Genomic DNA, 13889 nt, shown 5'->3' with positions numbered 1-13889 from the left:
TCAGCATGAGGGCAGCCCTTCCCATTTCCTCCCCTGTCCCCTGCAGGAATTAATCCCTCAGGCCATCACATTCCCAGTGCATTTTCTTTTTATACCTCTGTGTGTCACTTGGGGCTGTCTGCCTTGAATTAGAGTTGTTTGTGTACCTGTGCCTGGTAGCCTCCCCACGACTTGACGATTTGAGCGTCTGAGTGACAGGGCCATCTCTTTTTCATTTTTCTATTCCTCGGAGCACCCTGCTCAATATTTTACATTTAGGTACTCAATGTGTGGTTTGAATTGAATTGAATGCAACAACTGGGATTTAGATTTGCTGGATGAACCCCTACCCCGTGTACCCTCAAAAATACACGAACTTGGGTAAGTTTCACAACTAGGCTGGAGTGGTTGTCAACAGTGAGCCCATGAAAAGGGCTACACACAGCCTGAAATTTTCTAGATAGTCTTGGATCAAAGTAGCCTATCTTGTTCTCTGAGTATATGTACACTTTTTTTTTTTTTGAGACCGAGTCTCGCTCTGTGGCACGATCTTGGCTCACTGCAACCTCCGCCTTCTGGGTTCAAGTGATTCTCCTGCCTCAGCCTCCTGAGTAGCTAGGACTACAGGCGCCCGCCACCATGCCTGGCTAATGTTTGTATTTTTAGTAGAGACAGGGTTTCACCATGTTAACCAGGATGGTCTCCATCTCTTGACCTTGTGATCCACCCACCTCAGCCTCCCAAAGTGCTGGGATTACAGGCATGAGCCACTGCACCCGACAAATTTTACACCAGAGGTTTCTAATTTGGGACTTGGAAAGTTAATGGCTATATCTGTGGCACATCAGTATAACAATAATGACAATAATAATGGTAACCAATAAACATTTGTCAAGTGCCAAGCGCAGAGTTAAGTAAGCGCTCTTTCCTGTAGCCTGACAATTACATGAGGCACTAGGTAGAGAAGTTAGGTGGTATCTTTATTTGTGGCTTTACCATTCATATGTTTTTCCTAATGACTTTTTGGACTCTGACCTGAGGCTCTTCATTGCAGGCTCAGCCCAGGTCTGACTTGGTTGAAGCAGGAGACAAGTTTGCTGGAAAGCTGAAGGAGAACTCTCCCACATCTGATCTGCTTTTGGGTTTATGGGTTGATCAGAGTTTTACTCACAGCAACTGTCAGCTGTTAATAAAGACAACAATTTGATCCCATCCTAACCACCAGCTTAACTTCTTCCAAGGAGGCCTGTGGTTTTTCCAAATGAGGGTTTTCTTTCTTTTCTAGTAACTCAAAATACCCTGTTTATTTATTTTGTTTTATTTATTTGTATTTTATTTTTACCCTGCATTCAAGCTAACAAGTTATGGACCCTGTTTACTTAGAGTTATTTAGTACATGATTTATATAAGTGTGAAATATTCTTGACCGGGCGTGGTGGCTCACGCCTGTAATCCCAGCACTTTGGGAGGCTGAGGTGGGCAGATCACCTGAGATCAGGAGTTTGAGACCAGCCTGGTCAACATGGTGACACCCCATCTCTACTAAAAATACAAAAAAATTAGCTGGGCGTAGTGGTGTGCACCTGTCATCCCAGCTACTCAGGAGGCTGAGGCAGGAGAATCACTTGAACTCTGGAGGCGGAGGTTGCAGTGAGCCAAGATCACACCACTGTAAGCCACCCTGGGCAACAACAGTGAAAACTCCGTCTCAAAAGAAAAAAAACGTTTGGAATATTCTTGATGGTTTCTTGTAACATGCCCTGTTCTATTGTATGTTGTCATAAAATCAAGGCAGAGAACATCTGAAACTTGCTGTCTCATTTTCTCCTATCATGCTTTCTGGACCTTTTTCCTTCATATCCCATCAAGCCCAGCTCCTGTGCTAATACTCCATCTAGAATTTCCCATAACCTACTGCAAAATCTGTTTCTTAATAGGTGAAGCCAGGCGTGGTGGCTTATGCCTGTAATCCCAACACTTTGGGAGACCAACGTGGGAGGATCACTTGAGCCCAGGAGTTCAAGACCAGCCTGGGCAATATAGAGAGAATCTGTCTCTTTTCCATCGAGGCCATCAGTTACTGTCTTCTAAAGAGAAGGCAAGCCCATTCTCCAGCCCAGGACAGAAAATTGCAGTGATGGATTCACTCATTCCACAAATATTGATTGAATGTTTTCTCTGCAGGGCACAATTGCAGGTGTCAGGGATGCAAGAGTGATTAAGAGAGAGGGGGCCCTGCCCTCATGGAGCCTCACTCCAGAGGGGTAAGTCACCTCCAAGAGGCCAAGCCCTGGGGCCTGATGGGGCTGGGAGAGTGGGGGTAGTAGGGTATTACTCTGATGGGGCTGGGAGAGTGGGGACAGTGGGGCATTACCCGCATGGCTACAATGACCAGGGGCCCTTCTCTCCTGGCCACTAAGGACTAATTAATTTAGCAGCAGATGCTTCAGAAACAAGAGTTGAACCTTTGTTGGGAGATACGGGGGGATCTTGTTTCTTAGGGACCTTGTAAGTCGGCACCGAGGAGTTCTCCCCCTCCAGCCCTGTTTCTGATCCTGCACCAAGAGAAGGCTTTGTGTAGAGGCCACTTTGCTGCTGTCAGCATGACTAAAAACACAGCACAGCTACTCTGGAGTGATCACTCTGTGAACTTTGATCAAAACATTGCACAATTCCAGCATGAGCTCCAGCACCTTCCCCTTCCCTGTTTCCCCACAGCCAGTCTCAGAGGACACTCCGGAGACTCTGGCAGGTAATGCCCAAAAGGCCAGCCTGTCCAAAGTGCCAGAGGGCCGAGGGACAGTTGTGGGGAACCTTCCAAAGAACAGCATGCCAATACTGCTTATGTGCCTCATGAGAGAGGTGTAGGGCCTCTCCTGCTTTGACAGGGCCTAACGTGGGTCTGTGACTGAACAGAGAGCAAAAGCGTGCCCTGAAATTGGCAGAGCCTCTGCTATCCTGAGTCAGCGCTGGCCAGGAGGTCAGGAAGGGGGAGACTGAGAGAAAGGATACAGCTAGCATATTCTTAGTGAAATCTTGGCTGGATTTTGACAGACATTCAATGGCTTCTCTTCCCTCTAGACCTGTAGCCCACACCAAAGGAAAAGGAAGATGGTGAGCTGAAACAGAAGTCAGAAATGCAGGCAAGATATGTCTGCTGGCTAAGGATGGTATTTTATAAAAGCAGCATTGCCTCAGAGAAGGTCCTTGACATTCATGTCTGGTGAGCAATGCAGATATCAGAACTTAGCCCCCCAAAAGTGGCCCCATGGCCATCCCTAACCCTGACCTATGCATTGGAAGGAGGGGCACAGTTCATGATGGAGGAAGGGACAGCACAGTCTCTGACCCCAAAACTTAGGATGAGGATATACTGTATTTTTTTTTTTTTTTTTGAGATGGAGTCTCACTCTGTCACCCAGGCTGGAGTGCAGTGGTGCAATCTCAGCTCACTACAACCTCCGCCTCCCGGGTTCAAGTGATTCTCCTGCCTCAGCCTCCCAAGTAGCTGGGACTACGGGTGTGCACCACCACACCCAGCTATTTTTTTTTTTTTTTTTGTATTTTTAGTAGAGATGGTGTTTCACTATGTTGGCCAGGCTGGTCTCGAACTCCTTACCTCAGGTGATCAGTCTGCCTCGGCTTCCCAAAGTGCTGGGATTATAGGCGTGAGCCACCACGCCCGGCCATATACCATATTTTGAACTAAATTTCTCCCAGCCTATCTCAACAACGCTTGCCATAGTTCCTTGTTTTCCTGAGAGAGATAGTAACTGCCATCTTCCCTCTGTAGAAGGAGAGCCTAAGGCAGAAACAAGGTACCATGTCCAGCATTAGTGAGTCTTTAGAAAATCAAAGAATAAAATTTATGTCTTTTTCAAGCTCACCTCTTACAAAGACCTGAACCACCAACAGGGTCAGAATGGCACAGCCTCAGCCAGACGTGGTGGCTCATGCCTATAATCCCAGCACTTTGGGAGTCTCAGGTGGGATCGCTTGAGCCCAGGAGTTTCAGACCAGCCTAGGCAAGATGGTGAGATCCATCTCTACAAATTATTTTTTATTTTTTTGCCAAGTATGATGGCATACACCTGTAGCCCCAGCTACTCGGGGAGAGGCTGAGGTGGGTGGATTCCTTGAGCCCAGGAGTTCGAGGTGACAGTGAGCTGTGATTTCATCGCTGCACTGCAGCCTGAGCTACAAAGGGAGACCCATCTCTAGAAAAAACAAATGGCACAGCCTCTATGGAAAGCGGTATGGTGGGCCCTCAAAAAAATTAAACAGAATTACCATATATCCACCAATCCTGCTTCTGGATATTTATCCAAAATAACTGAAAGCATCACTTCTATTGAAAGGAATTGAAAGGAAATAATTGAAAGGAACTCATGCAGATAATTGTATACCCAGGTTCACAGCAGCATCCTTCACAATGGCCAAAAGATAGAAGCAACCCGAGTGTCCATGGATGGATGAATAGATAAAATGTGGTATACATACAATGGAATATTATCCAGCCTTAAAAAAGGAAGGATATTCTGACACATGCTTCAACGTGGATAAACCTTTAAGACATTATGTTAAGTGAAATAAGTCAGTCACATAAGGACAAATACTATGTGACTCTACTTATATGAGTGTCTAGAGACAACAGCAGAATGGTGGTTACCAGCGGGTAGGGGAGTGGAAAATGGAGAGTTAATGTTTAATTGGTCCTAGGCTTAGTACCTGAGTGACGAAATAATCTGTACAACAAACCCCTGTGACATGAGTTTGCCGGTGTAACAAACCTGCACATGTACCCCTGAACCTAAAATAAAAGTTAAAAAAAAAAAAAAGAAAGAAAGAAAAGTGCCCTTTGCGGTTCCACACAGAGGCGCCAGCCTTGGGCTGAGAGAACTCACTGGTTTGATGGTTATTGGATCGCTCATTAGAGATAACCAAAGCTATTGTTCCTCCCTGGTCTTGCCTCTGTAGTTGAGTCATCACCCTTAGAGGCAGAAGAAAGCAAATTATAGCAGGGCTTCTTCAGCATTGGGGTGGGGAAAGTATTAAAACATGCATGGTAAAGATGTCACCTTCTTGGTCGTGGAAAAGCCCTCCTGGGGTAAATCTGCATATATTTGCATATATATATGCACGCATACATCCTAACCTGAAGGGAACATCCAGCTCTTCTCACCTACAAAAAGATGAATCCTTCTGATGTCTCTTTTACAGGGTATGTGGACAATAAAAATTTAACTATTAATGTTGTAGAAATCTAAGGGAAAAAAATCGCAAAATGAACGTGCCATTTAAATTTTAAATTTAAAAACGTCATTTTTAGTGTAAATTCTTTATAGGTAGATAAGAGCATATCTTGAAGACTTTTTAGGAAGGGAGAAGGGGAAATAGTAAAAGGTAACGTCAATCCTAAATCTTTATTTGTAAAGGAGACTGGATCTGTTTTTTTCTCTAACGTCAATCCTAAATCTTTATTTGAAAAGGAGACTGGATCTGTTTTTTTCTCTAACGTCAATCCTAAATCTTTATTTGAAAAGGAGACTGGATCTTTTTTTTCTCTAATTGTGTGCTGGGCAGTAGTTCTACCTTACTGTACCAAGGGGACTAACAGGGTTTGGAGAAACTAGGCTTCATCTTTTTCCAGGATCATCAGACACTTTCCAGGGGGAAAATGGACTTTCACTTTGGAAAATATAAAATCGTGTTTGTTTTACCTTACGAAACAACTGGAGCCTCTGGAAGACGAGGCTGTACGGTGCGTTGTGTAACCCGCCTGGGGAATCACGTTGCACAGACAAGTCCCACAGGCTTTTACTGCAATAATAAGCTTGATCTTCTTATTCAAATACAAGTAACAACCACAGCCGGCTCCAAGTCACGTGTCCAGGTCACATGGCACACAGACGCAGAAGCCGACTGGCAATCAGTAGCCAATGCTTACTACCAGGAAGAAAATCCTGGCATTAAAGACACGAACTCAGTTTTTATAAAACAACCAGGACTGCAAGAGAAGGCATTTGATGTGGGGGTAGGGTGTCATTCTTGTTAAGTGCTTTCCAAGGAAAGGAAAAGAGCCAACACACACTCCCTCCTTTCGCTCTTCTCCCAGAACTTTCCAAACTTGCCCAGCGTAGCCGCCTTTTCCAAACCTGGAGGAGTCCTGGGCTGCAGCAACCGCAGCTCAGGTCTGGGAGCGAGAGGGAGGGCGGGCTGACTTGGCTCTGGGTCCTAGCCCTTGGGAAATGGAGGGCTGAATTCAGAGCTGAATTTAGTAGAAAGCCAAGTTTTCTCTTCCTTATGAAATTAATGCTTCTGGGTCGATGGAGTTTGGGGAGGGGCGAGGGGTGAGAAGAAGCACTGTGAGCTATGGGGTCCGTCTGGACTTTTTGTTAACATGAAAAACAACATCCAGAATGTGGCTTCTTTACGTTTTTCTGTGGTAAGAACAGAAACTGCAAGGACTCTGCCTACCTGAATGTTTCCTTGTTCAGCCGTTTGAATTTAGCAAGAAGTTCTTTCACTTTCTCTAACTTGTATAGTGTTACTTTGTGCTTCCAAAAACTGCAGTGATCGAACTGAGTTTGTTTAATTTAGTGTGGAAGTGACAATAGTGGGTGTGAATGAAGAGTTTAGAATCTGCTGGAGGGAAGGGGTAAAGTACAGATAAAAGGCTTTAACGGAAAGTTGACAGCTTTTTTTTTTTTAAACAATCTAGGCGTGTTTTATTTCACAATGCACAGAAAGTGCTTTACCCAAACACTGCAGAACAGACGCAGCCTTAAAAGAAAATCTATTGGTATAGTCAGGAGTCTCAATCCTATTTCATTTCGCTCTTTTCAGAAAGAACAACCATACAAAGAATTTCACTGTGTCACTGAAATATAATTATTTCACAAAATTTAGTTAGGAAGTTTGGTAGTCAGGAGTCTCAATCCTATTTCATTTCGCTCTTTTCAGAAAGAACAACCATACAAAGAATTTCACTGTGTCACTGAAATATAATTATTTCACAAAATTTAGTTAGGAAGTTTGGTTTTCTCCCTCTTCATCTTTTTCTCCATCCTACCCTCTTCAAAAAGCTAAAATACGCCTGTAATCCCAGCACTTTAGGAGGCTGAGATCAGGAGTTCAAGACCAGCCTAGCCAACATGGTGAAGCCCAATCTCTACTAAAAATACAAAAAAATTATCTGGGCATGGTGGTGTGTGCCTGTAATCCTAGCTACTCAGGAGGCTGAGGCAAGATAATTGCTCAAACCCGGGTGGCAGAGGTTGCGGTGAGCTGAGATTGTGCCACTGCACTCTAGCCTGGGTGACAGAGTGGGACCCCGTCTCAAAAAAAAAAAAAAAAAAGCTAAAATAAGAGTATGTGAGCCAAAGGGGTGAATCTAGGTTTCGTAGGTCCTGAAGCTTATGTAATTTGGAAGGAAGAGAATACAAATTTATACATACAAAATTAGGTATTAAAGTATCACTAAATTTAGAAAAACATATAATTAACTGACTAACATATCTCTAAAATCCTTTCTATCCCACATTTTGGGGCAGATATTCATTGATGGCCTCTTATGTTCCTGAAAGGTGAGAACTTTCATCTTGACCTGTGATCCGTTTAAGTGTACCTACAATTGTACAAGTTTGATGATTGGAAAGCTTTGCCCCAGACTCTTGTAGGACCCTATTTCACATCTTCTTTCCCCCCTTGCTCTGGGGACATGCACATATCATGATATGATGCTTGAGTCTGAGCCTTTACGACTCCATGCCAGCTAAGTTGGAACGTAGGAATATCCCCAGAAACCTTTTCTAAGCAGTAGCTTGGCTATACGAAAGTGACTGCATCAACCAGGAGCAGTAGCTCGTACCTGTAATCCCAGCACTTTGAGAGACCGAATTGGGCAGATTGATTGAACCCAGGAGTTTGAGACCAGCCTGGGCAACATGGCCAAACCCAGTCTCTACAAAAAAAGCCAAAAATTAATTGGGTGTGGTGGTACGTGCCTATAGTCCCAGCTACTTGGGAGACTGAGACAGGAGGACTGCTTGCACCCAGGAGGTCTAGGCTGCAGTGAGCCTGATCACACCACTGCACTTCAGTCCGGTGATAGAGCGATACCCTGTCTCAAAAGAAAGAAAGAAATTGACTGTATCAATATATCATAATCAACCCAAAACTAAAGGTAACTCTAACTTGGGTTCTTTTGCTAGGTCCCCAAAATGCCCATGGCCATTCCAAAGCCACCCAAAAGGAGAGGAAATGTGGCCAAATGGAAGTCACGGTGGAAAGAGGCAGTGATCTGAAGCAACTAAACATCTTACCATTGCAGAGTTTATAACAGTGAGTGACCATATGCATAGGCTGCTGGGGCCCTGGCTTGAGCCTCCCTGCGGGGCGGGTGAAGTGAGAAGCCTGAAGTTTCATTTTCATTAACTTCATGGTAAATCTTCTTCTAGGGACCCCAGGTTCATAATAAGTATTTCAAAAAGTGATTTTCTGGGCTCTAGAAAAGTTGAATATGCTTGTTTAAGGTGAGCTTGCTCTCTGGACATATCGTATGGAATAGGTTGTCAGTGTAAATTCTACTTAATAAAAAGCCTCTATTGGGATCGCAGGACTCAGCCCCAGGAACAGTTCCTCTGTCAGCCAGGCACCCGGGAAAACCATGTGCAAGGAAAGGGAGGAGGGGAGCAGGAGGGACGACTTGGCTCTTGTTCCAGACTAATTTTGTGCACAGCCCCCTATCCAAGCGCTGGATTACACATATCACACCCTTTGCTTCTCAGGACAGCCCTGCATAATGACTCTTATTATTTCTCCTGCTCTACAGATGAGAAATGAAGTCTCAGAGAAATTGTTTTCTGCCTACACATGGTGGAAGTATTTCAAAGCTGGAGTTCAAAACCAGGTGTGTCTGCCTCCCCCCAACTCCACTGGTGCCTTCATGGCACAACTCTGACCTTGAACCTTGGGTGAATCAAATGCAGCCCATGCCTTGTGTTCCTTTCCATACTGGAGCTGACTTTATTTGCAGCAGTATGGGGTTATAGCTCCCAGCTCTTTAGCTGTGTTCTTGCAGACCATGATCTCATTGCCTGCTAAAATAATAAGCGAGTGAAGCCAACAGGATTCCCTGACCAGTTTTAAAGTTCCACTCCTCCCCATTGGATGGTAATGATCTTTCCTGCCTTTCTCTGCCCATGCCCCCTTGCCCTTACTAATGCCATACTTCACTCTGGGCATGCCCTTCACTCTGGGCATGCCACCCCATTGACTGCCTCTAGACTAGGTCCTATGCCTTTGCCTCATGCGCAGCAGAAAGACTCACCTTGCTGAATCACTCCCTTAGTTTGTCAGGACAGTATTTTGATTTTGGAAAGGCTTATCAGCATGCTGTTTGTCTGGGGGAAAGGAGGCTGTCAGTTCAGGCAATCTGTAGATGTGTTAATTAGCTGGCTGGAAGAAGCCCAAGTGCAAGCATCAGCATCTCTCCTCGCAGAAGAGCTAACCCATCTGATACCATTTCTTGACTGGTGTCCGCCATGCTAGCCATGCTTCATTCCGGGCCGGGCTGTGGACGAGGGCTAACGAGCATTACTGATTTTTTTAGCTCAGAGTTTTTCAACCTCAACACTATTGACATTTTGGGCCAGACTGATGGGTGGGTGGGAGAGCTACCTGTGCATTATAGGATGTTTAGCAACATCCCTGGCTGCTACCAGGTAGCTCCCCTCCCCACTCCCACCTAAGTTGTGATGATCAAAAATAGCCGAATGTCCCCTGCGGGCCAAAATCACCCCTGATTGAGAGCCACTGCTTGAGATCTATCAACAGACTTTGCCATCATCAGCATCCAGTTCTTTAGATTCTTAAAGCAGAGTTGGGAGGTAGCGTGGTTTTTGATATGCTGATAGGAAGGTGACGCAGAGTGGGAGAGTTGTAAACTGGACACAGAGCTAATTCTCTTGGACGACAGTATTGTGAGGAAAAAAGGTAACAATACCTTTGAGTGTAGATGCATACTCATTTCCCCATGGTCAGAGTGAATCTGAGACAGGTGGTGCCTGAAAACTTCAACATAGTGGTTGAGAGTTCTGTAGTCAGAGACTGGGTTGGAATCCCTACTCCCTAATTAGCCGTGTGACTTTGCACAAGTTACTTTAACTATGCCTCAGTTTCCCCATTTGTAATATGTAATACTAATATCTATATAGTAGAGGTGTTTTAAGAATTACAGCCAGGTGCAGTGGCTCACACCTGTAATCCCAGAACTTTGGGAGGCTGAGGTGGGAGGACTGCCTGAGGTCAGGAGTTTGAGACCAGCCTGGCCAACATGGCGAAAACCTATCTCTACTAAAAACACAAAAAAATTAGCCAGCCATGGTGGCACATGCACACACTCTCAGCTACTTGGGAGGCTGAGGCAGGGGAATTGCTTGATCCCGGAAGGCAGAGGTTGCAGTGAGCTGAGATTGCACCGCTATACTCAAGCCTAGGCAATAGAGCAAGACTCCATCTCAAAAAAAAAAAAAAAAAAAAAAAAAGAAAGAAAGAAAAAAAAGAATTAAATGACAATGCATGCATTGGTTACACAATGTAAAATAGGTTACACTGGTTAAGCACTTGATACATAGTAAGTGCTTAACCAGTGTATCCTACTTTGCAAATTTCTGAACAAATCTTTGATTTATTATTTTTCTTATTTTTGTTTTATTTTGAGGAAGAGTCTTCCTCTGTCACCCAGGCTGGAGCGCAGTGGTGTGATCATGGCTCATTGCAACCTCTGCCTCCCGGGTTCAAGTGATCTTCCCTCCTCAGACTCCTGAGTAGCTGGGACTACAGGTGCACATCACCATGCCCGGTTGAATTTTTGCATTTTTAGGAGAGCTGGGGTTTCACCATGTTGCCCAGTCTGGTCTTGAACTCCTGGGTTCAAACGATCCATCTGCCTTAGCCTCCCAAAGTGCTGGGATTACAGGCGTGAGCCACAGCACTTGGCTGTTTTTTTTTTTTTTAATGATACAGATAAATATATTTCTGCCCAAATTCTTCAGATAACTTTGCCAGCCTCCAGGTTTGTTGATCTGGAGACAGTGCACTGCAGATCAACTTTAGAATCTCCTTGCTTTTTTTTTTTTTTTTTTGAGACAGGGTCTTGCTCTGTTGCCCAGGCTGGAGTGCAGTGGCATGATCCTGGCTCACTGCCACCTCTGCCTCCTAGGTTCAAGCAATTCTCAGCCTCCCAAGTAGCTGGGATTACAGGTGTGCACCACCACACCCAGCTAATTTTTGTATTTTTAGTAGAGATGGGGTTTCGCCATGTTGGCCAGGCTGGTCTGGAACTCCTGGCCTCAAGTGATCCTCCTGCCTTGGCCTCCCAAAGTGCTGGGATTACAGGCATGAGCCACCACACCTGGCCTCCTTGCTTTTTATAGGAAGTACAGAGCCCATCTCCTTGAGAACGTCCATGATTGTCAACAAAGCTGTGCTTTCCCGAGAAAGGTCAGTCACCACCAAGGACTGGGATCAGGGTTCTTGGCTGCAGGCCTCTTGGTCTAAGGTGTGTTTGCTTTGCTAGTACAGGGTGCTGAGGTGTTTTACAAACACGTTTAACTCCATCATGCCCATGAAAGGGTTTATTAATGTATTCAATTACAAATGAGAGAGTGTTGTTGTTGTTTTTGTTTTAATAGAAAACAGTGACAAAGTAACGAATGCTGCCCTTGGTTATGGACTGAGTCATTCAACATTAGGAAAGGTTCTAAAGGACAAAGGGTAGTTGTGTAATGTATAAAAGCTGTCTTACCTCTGTAGTCAACAATCATCAGCAGTGGATAGAAAACACAGTAGACAAACCCCAAAGGATTTAAAGCGCCATGGCTTGAAGGCAAGACATCCACAGAGTCTACCAGCCCTGTCCGGGAGAATGCCAGCTGTTTGCTTGAAGACTTCGAGCCTAGGAGTGATGAAATGTTTGCCTCAAGCCACGGATATTTCCTCTATATAAGGCGCCTTTGAATTTGCCTGACTTCAAAGCGGAGTGGAGGATGTGAAGCTGCTAAGGAGATTCTTACAATACTTGCAGATGTTATCTGTCCCAACGGAACTTTCAATGTAGAAAAAAATGGATTTGTTAGGGGAAAACATGCCTGAGAGTGCATTCACCAGTTCAGAGGAGGAGCATGTGCGTGAATTTAAAACATGCCTGTTTGGTGGAAAGAAATCTGAGGGCTGCAAGCTTAAACCCTTCCTAGGCAACTGAACTAACAAACAGTGCACTTAAGAATGATCTTTCAGGACGTAACCTGCTTTTACGTGGAGGAGCTTCTGAACATGAAGAATCTTGCTGCCGCCTGGCAGCTACTTCGTTATTTCTCCACAAATGTGACATGTCAGCTCACATTTGTAAACATGGGTCTCGTTTTTAAAATTCCGAGGGCATAAACAGATGGTATAGTTGCAGCCTAGACTATATGATCCCGTAATCTTTTGGAGATGATAAAAGAGTGGCTTCCTTAGAGGTTTTAGCTCTGCAGAGCAGGAGCCGAGAGCAGCTCAGAAGAGCACAGGAAAGCAGGTTTGACCCCTGTGGCGATTTACTTCCCTTTCCTCTTTCCTTTTCTAGTCCAACAAAGTCCAAGGCCTTGGAATTCTAGCCAAACCTACTGGCTGAGGCAGAAGAATGAACAAGAAGCATCAGCCAGGCCGCTGGCCCAGGCACCAACTCACAGTTGCCCAGTAGGATTGAGCTCTGGGGCCGTTTACAAGTCCACGTCATTCCTGTATAAACCTTAGAAGTTTACTGAATAAACCTTAGAATAAGGATATAAGATGACTTATTTTAATATAGTATGTGTCTTTGGAAAATTTTTTATTTTGAAATAACTTTAGACTTACGGAAAAGTAAAAATACTAGACAGGCTGTTTATATATCCCTCACTCGGCTTCCCCTAAGGTTGACATCTTACAGAATGTCAGCACTATAGCACAATGATCAAAGCCAAGAAAGCAGCTGTGGTAGAGTATGACTAACTAGACTACAGGTTTACTTGGAGTTCACCAGTTTTCCCTCTAAGTCTTTCTTCTGTTTCAAGATCCAAGTGAGGGTCCCATAGTGCATTTAGTCTCTTCAATCTGCAACAGTTCCCCAGTCTTTCCTTGTCATTCATTATTTTGTCACTATTGAAGAAAACCAGTTTGTTATGTTGTAGAATATCCCTCTGTTTGAGTTTCTCGGTTGACTTCCTCCTCTTCTTCTCCTTCTCCTCCTCCTCTTCCTCCTTCTTCTTCTTCTTCAACAGAGTCTTGCTTTTGTCACCCAGGCTAGTATGCAGTGATGCAATCTCAGCTCTCTGCAACTTCTGCCTCCCCAGACAGCTCTCTGTCTCAGCCTCCTGAGTGGCTGGGATTACAGGCGCCAGGCACCACACCCAGCTAATTTTTGTATTTTTAGTAGAGATGAGGTTTCACCATGCTGGCCAGGCTGGTCTTGAACTCCTGACTTCAAGTGATCTGCCTGCCTTGGCCTCCCAAAGTGCTGGGATTACAGGCGTGAGCCACTGTGCATGGCCAATTTGTTCCTTTTTATTGCTAAATAATATTCCATTTTTTAGGCACTTCAGGTTATTGCTGCCATTCTTTCATACTGTCTTGAATTAGGCCTAGAGTTATTATTATTATTATTATTATTTTTTGACACAGAGTTTCACTCTTGTTGCCCAGGCTGGAGTGCAATGGCGCGATCTTGGCTCACTGTAACCTCTGCGTCCCAGGTTCAAGCGATTCTCCTGCCTCAGCCTCCCGAGTAGCTGTGATTACAGGCATGCACCACCATGCCCAGATAATTTTGTATTTTTAGTAGAGACGGGGCTCCACCATGTTGGTCAGGCTGGTCTTGAACTCCCAAC

The 13889-nt window shown here is 44.7% G+C and overlaps 1 long non-coding RNA gene across 1 annotated transcript; it reads left to right on the top strand.

Annotated features, from left to right (window-relative positions):
- Positions 1–2161: 2161 nt before the first annotated feature.
- Positions 2162–12767, top strand: LOC107972232 (uncharacterized). The gene is made up of 5 exons (XR_001714981.2): positions 2162–2243; positions 3061–3202; positions 8193–8322; positions 8813–8890; positions 12608–12767. It is a non-coding gene; the product is annotated as an uncharacterized LOC107972232 (long non-coding RNA).
- The last annotated feature ends 1122 nt before the right edge of the window (positions 12768–13889 follow it).

Source organism: Pan troglodytes, chromosome 14 (genome assembly GCF_028858775.2).
Source record: "Pan troglodytes isolate AG18354 chromosome 14, NHGRI_mPanTro3-v2.0_pri, whole genome shotgun sequence".
In the NCBI taxonomy this organism is placed as follows: Eukaryota; Metazoa; Chordata; class Mammalia; order Primates; family Hominidae; genus Pan; species Pan troglodytes.
The sequence above is the reverse complement of the archived record's forward strand: the minus strand, read 5'-3'. Positions and strand labels throughout refer to the sequence as shown.